Source organism: Pongo abelii, chromosome X, assembly GCF_028885655.2.
Source record: "Pongo abelii isolate AG06213 chromosome X, NHGRI_mPonAbe1-v2.0_pri, whole genome shotgun sequence".
In the NCBI taxonomy this organism is placed as follows: Eukaryota; Metazoa; Chordata; class Mammalia; order Primates; family Hominidae; genus Pongo; species Pongo abelii.
The window spans coordinates 50,814,269-50,827,716 of record NC_072008.2 but is presented as its reverse complement, the minus strand read 5'-3'; the positions used below and the strand labels follow the sequence as shown (position 1 = coordinate 50,827,716).

The window sequence follows — 13,448 nt, the reverse complement described above, 5'->3', positions numbered from 1 at the left end:
GAAGTGAGAGATGGGAGAGGAAGAAAAGAGATGAAAGGAAGAATGGGGACTGGAGGAGGCTTTATCTCTGCTTTGAACACAGCAAGTAAACTACAGTGAGGAGGTGGGACAATGTTAGGGGCGCTGGTTGTTTATCGTCTAACAATTCAGCTCATTCTGGGTATAAAACAATGTGAAGTAATGTTGGGGAGTTTGTGTGCAGCCAATTTTATCTATGCTTTTTATCCTTGTAATCCCTAGACACCACCCAAAGGCAAGCACCTCCTCACACTATCACCTATCCTCTTCCTACTCTCATAATATAATCATGAATTCCTTCCCCAGTTATCTTCCATCACAGAATCCCCTCTTTTTAAACCTTTCCACAATTCTCCTGGGTGCCCTGTTGCACAGTAAAATAAGCTCAGCCTATGAAAATATACAGAAATGTTGTCCCTCTTATTTGAACATTTCCTGCACATCTGTAATTGAGACCTGGCACTCCACTGAAGATTCTACTTCCCATACAGCCCTCTCCGATTACAATTGTTAATTTTTTCATTCCCCATAAATTATAGGGTTTTACCAAGAGGACGGAGGGGAGGAAAATACAAAGACAGAAGTCTTAAAGGAGGATAAACTTTTCTCAGCTCTGGTAATGGTATCCATGCAGACATGTCACCCAACACCTTAACTTCTCAGTTCTGTTGAATGCCTCAATTCTACTTCGCTTCAACCACTGTCACCCAGGACACACAGTGGATGTTTTCAACATTTAGAGGAAATCCACACTGTAAATCATTTTTGAATCATTTATCTTTTTCTTCTTTCCTATTTTCTACAAAATAGGATGAATTTTCTTCTTCTGGTTTACAAGTTATAACTGCCATTTTGGTTCTGATTTTAGTTGCTCTTAACTAACAAACACCCATGTTAATTTAACCATATTAGTTTCTTAAATTTATCAGTATCTACATTTTTCTCTTAACATTACAAGTACTTGAAAATGTTCTCATGTTCTTTGAGTCCCACCACACCTTCCCCATCACTTTGATAATGTTTAAAAATATCTGTTCTGAGTTACTATGGATATACACTTTTTCTTCTTTTCTGCTCAGTATGTAATTATCAAGTCAGCAATAAACTATACTACCAGTGTATACTTGCCCTTACTCCCCATGTCTCTTGCAGCATCTCCTGTATTTTTTTCCTTTCTAATTTGAAGACCTCCTCCAAAATTGTCTTCAGTGAGGGTCTTTGTGTGACAAACCTTCTGAGATAGTGCATGCCACAGAATATGTTTATTACTATGTTACATTTAAATTAAAAAATGGGCTGGGCACAGGGCTCATGCCTGTAATTCCAGCACTTTGGGAGGCCAAGGTGGGTGGGTCATTTGAGGTCAGGGGTTCAATACCAGCTTGGCCAACATGGTGAAACCCTGTCTCTACTAAAAATACAAAAATTGGCCCGGCACGGTGGCTCACTCCTGTAATCCCAGCACTTTGGGAGGCTGAGGCGGGCGGATCATGAGGTCAGGAGATGGAGACCATCCTGGCTAACACGGTGAAACCCTGTTTCTACTAAAAATACAAAAAATTAGCTGGGCGTGGTGGCACGCACCTGTAGTCCCAGCTACTCTAGAAGCTGAGGCAGAAGAATCGCTTGAACCTGGAAGGTGGAGGTGGCAATGAGTTGAGATCACGCCACTGTACCTTAGCCTGTGCAACAGAGCGAGACTCCGTCTCAAAAAATTTATAAAAATTAATTAATTAATTAATTTAAAAATGGCTGAATATAAAATTATAGGTTCAAAGTCATTTTAAACATTATAGGTCCAGTCCTTTAAAATATTGTCTTCTTGTATTCAATGTTGCTAAAAGTCTGTTGTCAATTTAATTCCTTTCTTTGTAGAGGACTTGATTTTTCTCTCTGCAAACTTTGAGAAGTTTATGTTTAAATTCTGTGATTGTGTGTGTGCGTGTATGTGTGCATGCACTTTACCTTCTCTGTATTAGTCTATGTCAGCCTCATTGTGTTTGAAGAGTGAGGAAAGGAGAGCCCCAGGTAGCTCAGAACATGTTAATAATTCCCATTTGCTGCCACTCTATAAGCAACTGATATGATCAAGGCTTCATCTTAAAACTTGTTTGAAAGAAGCAGTGCTGGGGGTGGTATCAGTGTCCCAGGTTGTAATTCATCAACTTTGGGAATTTGAAAAGGGTGGAGGAGTGAATGAACAATGGAGCAGGGGAGTCCCTATCTGTTTTCAACAGCCTCCCACTCAACCAAGCAGGGCTTTTTTGCTGCCCTTATATACTCTGATACACCCTCCATACTCCGGTAACTGTGGTTGGAGATATTTCTCCCGATTTCTGTAGTGAAGGGTAGATAATGTAGGTAGGCAATTGGAGGAGAGACAAGAACAAAACTTTTAAAGCTTTCCTTAAATTTATCCTCTCACTGCTGCTTCCAACTACCCTCTATTTCAGGCTGCAAAAGAAAACCACCCAGCTATGCAGATTGAAGCCACTACAAAGAGATGGCTTGTTTTCTCAGCTGGACCCTCAACATCACTCAGCCATCATTTTACTTGTCAGTTCCCTCTCCCATTCTTTCAGTGCCTATTAAAATCTCCACTTGTATTCCTTAAACCTCTCCAATCCCTCTTACTTTCAGCAGTTGGCTGTTTCTTTTGCACAACTTCAGAGGCACCCTCTCATATGTGAATAACAGTTCTAAAATAAAACATAGAATAGTGAGAATTACAAATCTAGTGTTATGCTAGACTGTAGCCCTGCAAGGGCTTTGAGTCTTACTTCAAAGGAAAATGAAGACAACAAAATGACAAAAAAGAAAATTATAGGCTAATCTCTATGTCCAGTGAAAATATTTCTTAGGAAATAAGTGGAAATCAAGACATTCTCAGACAAAGGAAAACTAAGAGAATCTGTCACCAATATACCTTTGCTATGGCTAAAGTAAGTTTTTGAAGCATAAAAAAATGATAAAAGAATGAATTTGGGAACATCAGGAAAGAAGAAAGAACAATGGAAGAGTTAAAATATGGGTAAATGCAATAGACTTTCCTTCTCCACTTAAGTTTTCTAAATTGCATTTGATAGTGTTTAAATAAAAATTATAATATTGTCTGATGGTGTTCTTAATGTATACAGAGGAAATATTTGAGAAAATTATATTATAAATGGGGGAAGAATAGAAATTTAAGAGGATATGAGATTTCTATACCTCACTCAAACCGTTAAAATGTCTGTAGACATTGATGTTATGTATGTATAATGTAATGCCTACAACAACCACTAAAAAATTTATATGAAAAGATACACTCAAGAACACTACAGATGAATCAAAACCGATTTTTAAAAAATATTGAAGTGATCCAAAGGAAAAATAAAATAGAGAAATGAAAAGCAGAGGGAACAAACAGAACACACACACACACACACACACACAAAATGGAAGACTTAAATCCAGACGTATATAGTTACATTAAAATGTAAATGGTCTAGGGACTTTGATCCAGACAAGAGGACATAAACTCATCTCTTTCTGCTTCTCTTTGCTAAATATAACTATGACATAACACAAGAAGCAACCATAGGAGGACTCTGAATGGTGGAAAGAGGAAGATGGACTGGCTAGGGACCCCAGTACTGGAAGAACAACATAGCAGTTGTGTGTCTTACCACCCCTCACCCAGCAACAGAAGGCATTTAGGCCTGGCATCTCCTGACCCTGACATATCAGATAAAAGTTACTCAGGTCCTGCTAATTACTCCAGTTGGGCCCAGTGGCACCGGTGATCAAGTAGGAGCTCCAGTAATGATAAGTGACCAGAGAAAGTGCATTTCATTCTTATGGGCCAGAGAGTTTATTTTCTCACTTAGAGACACCCAATGGCCCCAGTGGCACAAGCAGGGTGACCCCACCACAACAAGCGGTCCTGCCTGGAAAGCATTTTTCTGTACTCTATGGATTGGAAACTCTATTCGCCCACCTAAAGACACTGGAAGGCCTAGTGGCACTGAAAGGGGGTGATTCCCCCACAAAAAGTGACCAAATACAGAAATACAAGGCAGTGTTTCCCTTCTTATATAAAATGTCCAGGAAAAGACAATGAAAGTAGGTTTCCTGGGATTGAGGATTCATGGAACTGGGGGTAGGGGAAAATGTTCTAAAACTGGATTTGATGGTTTCATAACTATACATTTACTAGAAATTATTTAAATAGGTGAATTTCATGGAATGTAAATTATACCTCAATCAAACTGTTTTTTAAAATGACTCACAGCTAACTAGGAATAGAAGGAACCTCCTTAATCTAATAAAGTATATCTACAACTAACATCATACTTAATATGCCAGATTGAATATTTTTTCTTTAAGACTATGGAAAAGACAAACATCTCTATTCTCACCACTCCTATTTAACATCGTACTGGAAATCTTACCTGGTGTAATAACACTAGAAAAAGAAAAGGCATACAGAATATAAAAGAAGGAATAAAACTATATCTATACACAACAAAATTGTCTCTGTGGAAAATTCCATGGAATCTACAAAAGAACTATTAAACTAATAAATGAGTTTATCAAGGTCTCTGAATAAAAGGTCAATGTACAAAAAATAATTGCATTTCTGTATACTAGCAATGAACAATTAGAAATCGAAAGTTTTTTTAAAAAGTACGATTTTTAATTGTACCAGAAAAAATGAAATACTTAGGTAGAAAACTAACAAAAGTGTTCAAGATATGTATACTAAAAGCTATGAAACATATATGAAAGATATGAAAAACTAAATTAATGGAGATATGGACCATGTTCATATATTGGAAGACTCAATATTGTTAAGATATTAATTATTCCAAAATTGATCTATAAATTCAATGCAAACTCAATTAAAATCCCAGCAGGATTTTTTTTCTAGATATTAACCAGGTGATTCTTAAATTCATATTGAAAGGCAAAGGAACTAGGACATCCAAAATAATTTTCAAAAAGAATAAAGTTGAAGGACTCGTAGTATCTTATTTCAAGACTTACTATTAACTATATCAACACACTGTGGTATTTGGAGGAATTACTCTATTGGATGTTAAGGCTTATTATTCAGCTATAAAAAATCAAGGTAATCATTGTATTGGCAGAAGGATAGACACATAGTTCAAGTGAAAAAATAGAGACCAAGAAGTAGTTCAACACAAATAGAGTCAACTGATTTTTGACAAAAATTCAAAGGAAACAAGAGAAAAGGTAGTCTTTCAACAAATGGTGCTGGAATATTTGGACATCCATATGTTTTTAAAATGAACCCGAATTATTTTTACACAAAAATAAACTCAAAATGGTTCCTAAGGCTAAATTTAAAATGTAAAATTTATAATATTTTGAGAAGAAAAAATAGAATATCTTTGTGACCTTAGGTTAGGCCAAGAGTTCTTACATACCACACCGAAAGCACATGTTATAAAAGAAAAAATTTGATAAATTGGGCCTCACCAAAATTAAAAACTTCTTCCCTGTGAAAGACAATATTAAGAGAATGAAAAGACAGGATACATAAAATATTTGCAAAACTCATATTTGATAAAAGACTTGTATCCAAACATATAAAGAACTCTTAAAACTCATCAATAAGAAAACAAATTACTCAATTTAAAAATGGACAAAAGATCTTAACAGACAAGTCATCATAGAAGATATACAGATGACAAGTAAGCATAAGAAAAGATGCTCAAAAAAAAAAAAAAAAAAAAAAAGAAAAGATGCTCAACGTCATATGGCATCAGGGAATTTCAAATTAAAACGACAATGAGATTATTTATACAAAAACTCAAAATTGTTCACTGCACACCTTTTAGAATGGCTAAAATCCAGAACACTGACAGCACCAAATGCTAGCAAGGATGTGGAACAACAGGAATTCTCATTCGTTGCTGCTGGGAATGCAAAATGATACAGCTACTTTGGAAGACAGTTTGGTAGTTTCTTACAATGATAAAAATAGTCTTGCCATATGATCCAGCAATCATGTTCCTAGGTACTAGCCAACTGACTTGAAAATTTATGTCCACACAAAAACCTCAAGGCAAATGTTTATAGCAGCTTTATTCCTGCTTACAAAAAACTGGAAGCAACCAAGATGTCCTTCAAGGCGAATGGATAAACAAACTGTAGTGCATTTATACTATGGAACATTATTTAGCAATTAAAAGCAATGAGATACCATGCAATAACATGGATGAATCTTAAATGCATATGCTAAGTTTAAAAAGCCAGTCAGAGAAAACTATATACTACACAGCATTTATATGACATTCTGGAAAAGGGAAAACTGTAGAGACTGAAAACAGATGGGTGGTTTCCAGGGATTTGGGGAGGAGAAAAGGTTAAGTGAATCACAGGGGATTTATGTACCATATGAATGTATTATATATGGTACTGTGCTGATGGATACATGACACTACCCATTTGACAAAATTCGTAGAACTTTACAACATAAAGAGTAAACTTAACGTATACAAATTTTAAAACTCAACTAGGAAGTTGGGGATCTTAGGTTGGAATGTAGACTGCAACAAAATAATACAACCGTATTACAAATATATGGCACAATTTAACCGAAGCGTTGGGGAAAAGGAAGTACTGACCTCGGTAACTTTGAATATGGCCGAAAAGTGCAAAACTGAAGACCATGGGAACCATACATAAGCACTTTACCACAAGTTGTTTTTTTCACAGGGGCACAGGTTAACAATTCTGAAACCACTGTACATGTATACCAGGATTGAACAAATAAGTGGATGGTGGCAAACAGGTTTCTCACTGTTAGAGTGAGATATTACAGATAAGCAAGAGAGAAAGGCTAGAATGAACCATGTAGTATTGCTATTACTGTTGGAGACATCAGTATGAATTCATGTTTAGCTTAGCATAGAAACCGATATAGAAAGAATTGTGTGTATCCATGGTTAGTATACATACATGTATTTCCTAGCTCTGTGAGAGGGCCTAGAAACAATGACACCGTAGTAGCAACAGGCACACCTAGAACCCAGATATTGGTTTTTAATATCATTTTCCAATAAAAGGAACCAAGGCTCCTTGGAGAAATGGCTGATTCTAGGACTGGGACAGGAAAGACATAAGACAAGCCTGGAGCATCTTGTAGTTCCAGAAAATAGGGAAGTACTCAAAAAAGTCACAGTGATGGGGGCATGTTAAAGGGACATACATACTAACTGAAAGAGTTTTAAATGACCAAAGCTGGAACGATTTGAGCAACAAAATAAAGTAATATTGGTCTATAAGCCAAAGTATAAAATAAATATCCATAAGTCTATAGTGATATAAATTACCAAATAAATGGGGGAAGACATCTTTTATGCATAAGAATTCAAAATAATTTCTGCAGATACTCCACCCCTAAGGAGATGGAACATAACTCTCCACTTAAGTATGGGCTGTGCATAGAGACTTCTTTCCAAAGAGTATGATATAAAAAGGAGGAAAAAAGAATAACTTTATAGTAGAGAAACCTGACAAACATTAACTTTAGCCAAGTAATCAAGGTTAACATCAACTGCGAAAGATCGTGTTGACAGTATGTACTCTTGATATGATATTATGAGAATGGCACTTTACCTTTGTGGTCTTCTGTAGAAACCAGTAACTCTAGTGTAGTCATTAGAAAAATATTGGACAAATCGGCCGGGTGCGGTGGCTCACGCCTGTAATCCCAGCACTTTGGGAGGCCGAGGCAGTCAGATCACAGGGTCAGGAGATCGAGACCATCCTGGCTAACACAGTGAAACCCTGTCTCTACTAAAAATACAAAAAATTAGCAGGGCGTGGTGGCAGGCACCTGTAGTCCCAGCTACTTGGGAGGCTGAGGCAGGAGAATGGTGCAAACCCAGGAGGTGGAGCTTGCAGTGAGCAGAGATCACACCACTGCACTCCAGCCTGGGCAACAGAGCAAGGCTCCATCTCAAAAAAAAAAAAAAAAAAAAAAAAAGGTCACACTATACAACTATTAGAATGGCTAAAAATTTTTTTAAAAAGCTGACAATACCAAGTGCTGACAAGGATACAGAGCAACCGGAACTCTTATAAATTGTTAGTGGCGATGAAAAATGGTACAGTAACTTTGAAAAACAATTTGGCAATTTTTTTTATTATTATACTTTAAGTTTTGGGATATATGTGCAGAAAGTGCAGGTTTGTTACATAGGTATACACGTGCCATGGTGGTTTGCTGCACCCATCAACCCATCATCTACATTAGGTATTTCTCCTAATGCTATTCCTCCCCTACCCCCCCACCCCCTGACAGGCCCTGGTGTGTGACATTCCCCTCCCTGTGTCCATGTGTTCTCATTTTTCAACTCCTAGTTATGAGTGAGAATATGTGGTGTTTGGTTTTCTGTTCCTGTGTTGGTTTGCCTAGAATGATGGTTTCCAGCTTCATCCATGTCCCTGCAAAGGACATGAATTCATCCGTTTTTCTGGCTGCATAGTATTCCATGGTGTATATGTGCCACATTTTCTTTATCCAGTCTAGATCCAAAATTTGTTCTCTTAACTTCCACCTCTTTTGCCTGCACACTATTGAGAGCTCTTTCCTGTTTATTCTTATACTGCTGGTGTTCCCTGGAGTTTATCTTCAACCTCCTCTGCTTTTCTCACTCTACAAGTTCTCCTTAGATAATCTCCTCTACTCTCATTATGTAAAAGACCATCTACATGCCAATGACTCCCAAATCCATACCTACCACCCTGACCTCTCTGCTAAGTTCAAGACTATCATCATGGGCATGTGACCTGTGCAGTCTCACAGGGCCCCATGCCTAGAAGGACCTTGCACCTGGTAGCCGCCTTGAAATTTCTTTATAATTTTTGAAAATGTGGGCCAAAATGCCACCTGTACCCTAATAACTTATGGAAAAATAAAATAAATGTAAATATAAAAAATAAAAATAAATCTTTAATCCATCTTGAGTTAATTTTTGTATGTGGTGAAAGGTAGGGGTTCCACCTTCATTCTTCTGCATATGGCTAGCCAGTTTCAAATAAAATTTTTATTTACATGGCAGGGTGACATACTACCAATTTAATGTCCAAATACTTTGCTCTTTATTTTTTCAGTGAAATGGATTAATAAACAAAGGCACCAGGAGGTTTGGGGCAGGTCCTAGGTTGTAGCATATTTAACAAGCTCTTGGGTGATCGTGATACACAGTGAAGTTTCTTATAAGCTCATCATGGGGATGAGGCTGAGTTGCCAAGATAGAGCAGCGGGGAGTTGGTAAGTTGTACAGCTTCCCTCAGGGGAAGAAACAAACTAGAACCACCAGTTTTCTAGATCTGCTTCTGTTCATAGAGAACACATTGGTGGTGACAGGCCTGGGATGGTGGTAGATCTGTGGAGACTTGGTTATTAGGCAAGCCTGAAGTGCCCCAGTGAAAGTCTCCATTGCAGAACTCAGCATAGAGGGAGTTTAGCAGGGAATCGCAAAGTTCACCTTTGAATGAATGGACCACACCAGCCTAGAAGACGAGCAATGAGATTTTTGTCGCCACAGCCTGATAACCAGGGCCCTTCCTCTTTTCTTCCCAGACTGCCTAAACCCCAAGATTTGGATATAATCAAAGGAAAATGAAAGAATCCCACAAAGCAATTGATATTGGACTTCTAGCCAACTCTGCTGAGTGAGAGCTCATATAGGATTTATTTGTTTTCTAATTGAATCCACATAGATTTTATTGCACTTTAAAAAATGAATATACATGGCAGTTTATTTCTAATAATTGATAAATCTAATATATGGAGTTAAAAGCCAACATTGTTCTAGCTTTTAAATGCACTGATTCTGAAGCTGCACTAAGTCCTGCAATAAAACTTCAGGTTCCACACCTCAAAATTGCCCCGAAATGTAACTTTCGAAAATATGTATATACTAACAAAGCTTATGTTTTACAAATTTATGCCAACACTAGCATTTGCCTAAAACAAAACAAAGCCATAGTTCACAATAAAATACTATTTTCTCTATTTCATGAATCAGAGAATCGATTTTATTTTAATTAAGCACTTCAAATATAGATTAATTTTTAGTTAAATTTTTATTTGAGACATAGATTCATATGGAATTGCAATAAATAATACAGAGCATGGACCCTTCACTCAGTTTCCCCCAGTGGGAAATAGTACAATATCACAGCCATGATATTGACATTGATACAATCCACTGATCTCATTCAGATTTCTCTGGTATTACCTGTACTCCTTTCTATGTACGTGTATGTGTGTGTGTGTATTTAGCGCTATACAATTTAATACATATGTAAGTTTGTTTATCCTCCACAATAGTCAAGATATAGAACAGTTCCATCCCACAGGATCTCTCATTTTGCCCTTTTATAACCACATACATTTCCCTCTCCTGAACCAAAACTCTAAATCCTGACAACCATTAAATTGTTCTCAGGTTCAATGATTTTGTCATTTCAACAATTTTATATAAATGGAATCATACAGTACATAACCTTTTGAAATTGGTTTCTTTCACTCAGCATAATTACTTGGGTGTGTTTTTTCCCATTAATGTATTTTTGAGTTTGCATTTGGTTCTTTTTTATATAATTTCTATTTCTTTGCTGAAATTTTCATTTTTTAATTTATTTCTACCATGTTCATAATTGCCCACTAAGGCATTTTTATGCTGACTGCTTTAAAACTTTTGTCAGATAATTCCGACATATGATTCATCTCCATATTGGCATCATTTGGTTATCTTTTCTCGTTCAACTTATTTTCCTGGTTCTTGGTATGACAGGTGATTTTAAAATATATTCTACAAAATATCCACATTTTTGTTATTGAGTTAGGAAAGTCTGAGAGTCCTACGTCAGTCTTCTATTTTAGGAAGTCTCCTTGTTTAGGTTTAGCATGCAAGTCCTGGCCTACTCTTGTGTGCTGTGGTTCCAATGACAGTTTAATTTTCAGAGCTTTTACTATGCTTTCATCTGCTTGGTTTACGTGGTGCCTTTGAGGCTGTCTCTGTCTATGCTGATTCGGCCTGTGGAGGCAGAAGGTGCTTCCCCAGGCTAGGTTATTATGATGCCTCTAGGTGGGAAAAGGGAGTCTCCAGGAAGAAGGGTTCCTGCAATTGGCCATATGTTGTGCAGGATCCACTCCCCCTACCCCAAGGGCAACCTGGCCTGTCTGTGTGGGGGAGGGTCTTCTCAGGCCCAAGGACACAAAGAAGCTTCCAGGCTGGATCACTTGTTCTGAAGGGATTCCTCTTACAGGTGACCTCCTAACCACCAAGTACAGTAGGGAAGGGAGTCTCCAGGCCCACAGGAACAAAAAGGTTTATTATCAGAATTTATAGTTGTATCTAGTGGGGAGGAGCAACAAGACAGGAGTCTATGTATGTCACCTTACCTGAACTAGAAGACCTCTCTGTTCTCTTTTCTGCTGGTTAAGATGTCTTAGTATTGAACTAATTTCTTTCCCCTTCTAAATTGTATAGGGCATTTAAAAATATATTGTTTTTGTTTTACATTTAAGAAACTTATCATCTCTAATTTCTATAGCCAACTGGATCATTCACCAATAACTTAACTGGAACAGTCACTGGTGTTTTATGCAATGTCATTACTTTAAAAAACCTGTTTCTTAAAGTATGACATAACTAGAGAAAAAACGAACAAATCTTAGACTTACACATCAGTGAATTACCACAAAATTAACATACTGATGGAGTATTCTATTAGATTTAAAAAAGAATCTGGAGATCTGTTTCATAACAATTTGAATCTAATTAACACTATTTAACTGTATACTTTAAAATGGTTAAGATGGTAAATTTTGTGTGATGTTGTATTTTTTTTACCACAATAAATTAAAAAAATAGAATATCAGGAGACGAAGAAGCTAAATTCTGGAAGACACCAATAATGCCTCCAGACTCTCAGGCTAGTAGAGGTCACTGGGGCAAATTTTCAGCATATAGGCCCTATGTCTTCAGCTATTTTTTCTCTCCCAGAGTCAGGAAAACGGTTCTTGATGTTTTTTCATCTATGAAGAAATAATAAAGAAACGTGGAATCCCTTGTACCTTAAGCATTGTGGAGCCAAAGCATAGCTGCTCTAGTTGAACTTAAGATAGCATCAGCAGCCCTGCCCTTTTCACTGGACTTTTCACTGCACAGTCTTCCTGTCATCAGGGCCCTTGTGCAAATTAAGTAAAATAAAATAGGCAAAAGGCCTGCTACATGGCAGATGTTTTTTGAAAGTTTATTGAATATAGAGATAAAATGAGAGAGTAATACAGATTGACTCATATTATAAACACACACTGCTGACAAGAGATATGCTCTTTTTTTTTCTGCCAGGGAAGAACAGACAAGAAGTGGGACTTACTTTGTGTGCCAAGCACCATGAAAAATGATTTATAAATGAGATCTCATTTAACCTCCTACACTTAATGCTAAGAAAGGTATCTATTAATTTTCCACTTGACAGATGAGAAGACTGAAGCTAAGAAAGGTTAGGCAACTTGCCCACTGACACACAGTTAAAAAAAAAAAAAAAAAAAAAAAAGTGCTAGAACTAGGATTTGAATATTAACCCTCTAGCCCAGATATAAAGTCAAGCCTGTCCAAAGAAAAGAATAAAGCTCAAACCCTTCTTCTTGGAGTGCAATAATCCAACTCAGGCAGATCTTTCTGGCCTTTTCTCTCCTCACTTCCCTGCCTTGTATGTTTTGCTCTAGTAATTGAATACTCCCTTCTTCACCCCTCCCCCAAGCCAACCATTGCATCTTTACACCCTGCTGCTTCTCACTTCTGTGCGTTGTTCCTACTGCCTCAGCTTGACATCATCTTTTCCTCCCTCTCCCTTTTACATGACCAGCCACCTTTTCTTGGAAATCTTCCTAAATGCCCACTGTTTCTGTCTCCATAACCTGCCCCCTCCATACATTCCCACTATACCCTGTGCTTATTTATACTGAATTGCCATTGTATATTTTCTTTTCTGTGAGATCCTTGAAGGCAAGAACCATTTCTTATTCTTTACTCGTCTGTCTGTTGTGTCTAACATAATATCTGTCACATAATCATTATCCAGTAAATGTTTATTGAATGAATAAATGATTGAATGAAATAATGAATGACTTCAGATAGTGTTTCTTCCTCTTCAGCCATTCATCTATCCCATTCTGAATTTTTGGAGCCATATTCTTATGTCAACTTATTATCATTTATTTCATATATTTCTTTAACTCAAGTCACTTTTCAATATTTTAAATCAATTTAGCATTGTTTAAGCAATGTTTGTGAAATCATAGGCTATGTGTATTATAGATAGATGTATATTTCCAATATACATCAAGATGAATACATAACTATTGACATTTAAAATGCTCACATGTTTATCTC

At 36.9% G+C, this 13,448-nt stretch overlaps 1 protein-coding gene across 1 annotated transcript in view; it reads left to right on the top strand.

The window, feature by feature from the left end:
• SHROOM4 (shroom family member 4) overlaps window positions 1–1,137 on the top strand; it is a 233,814-nt gene extending 232,677 nt beyond the window's left edge. Inside the window, exon 10 of the transcript XR_008518059.2 lies at window positions 558–1,137. The gene's annotated coding sequence lies outside the window, so the exon portion shown is untranslated. The remainder of the gene's footprint in view (window positions 1–557) is intronic.
• Window positions 1,138–13,448: the final 12,311 nt, after the last annotated feature.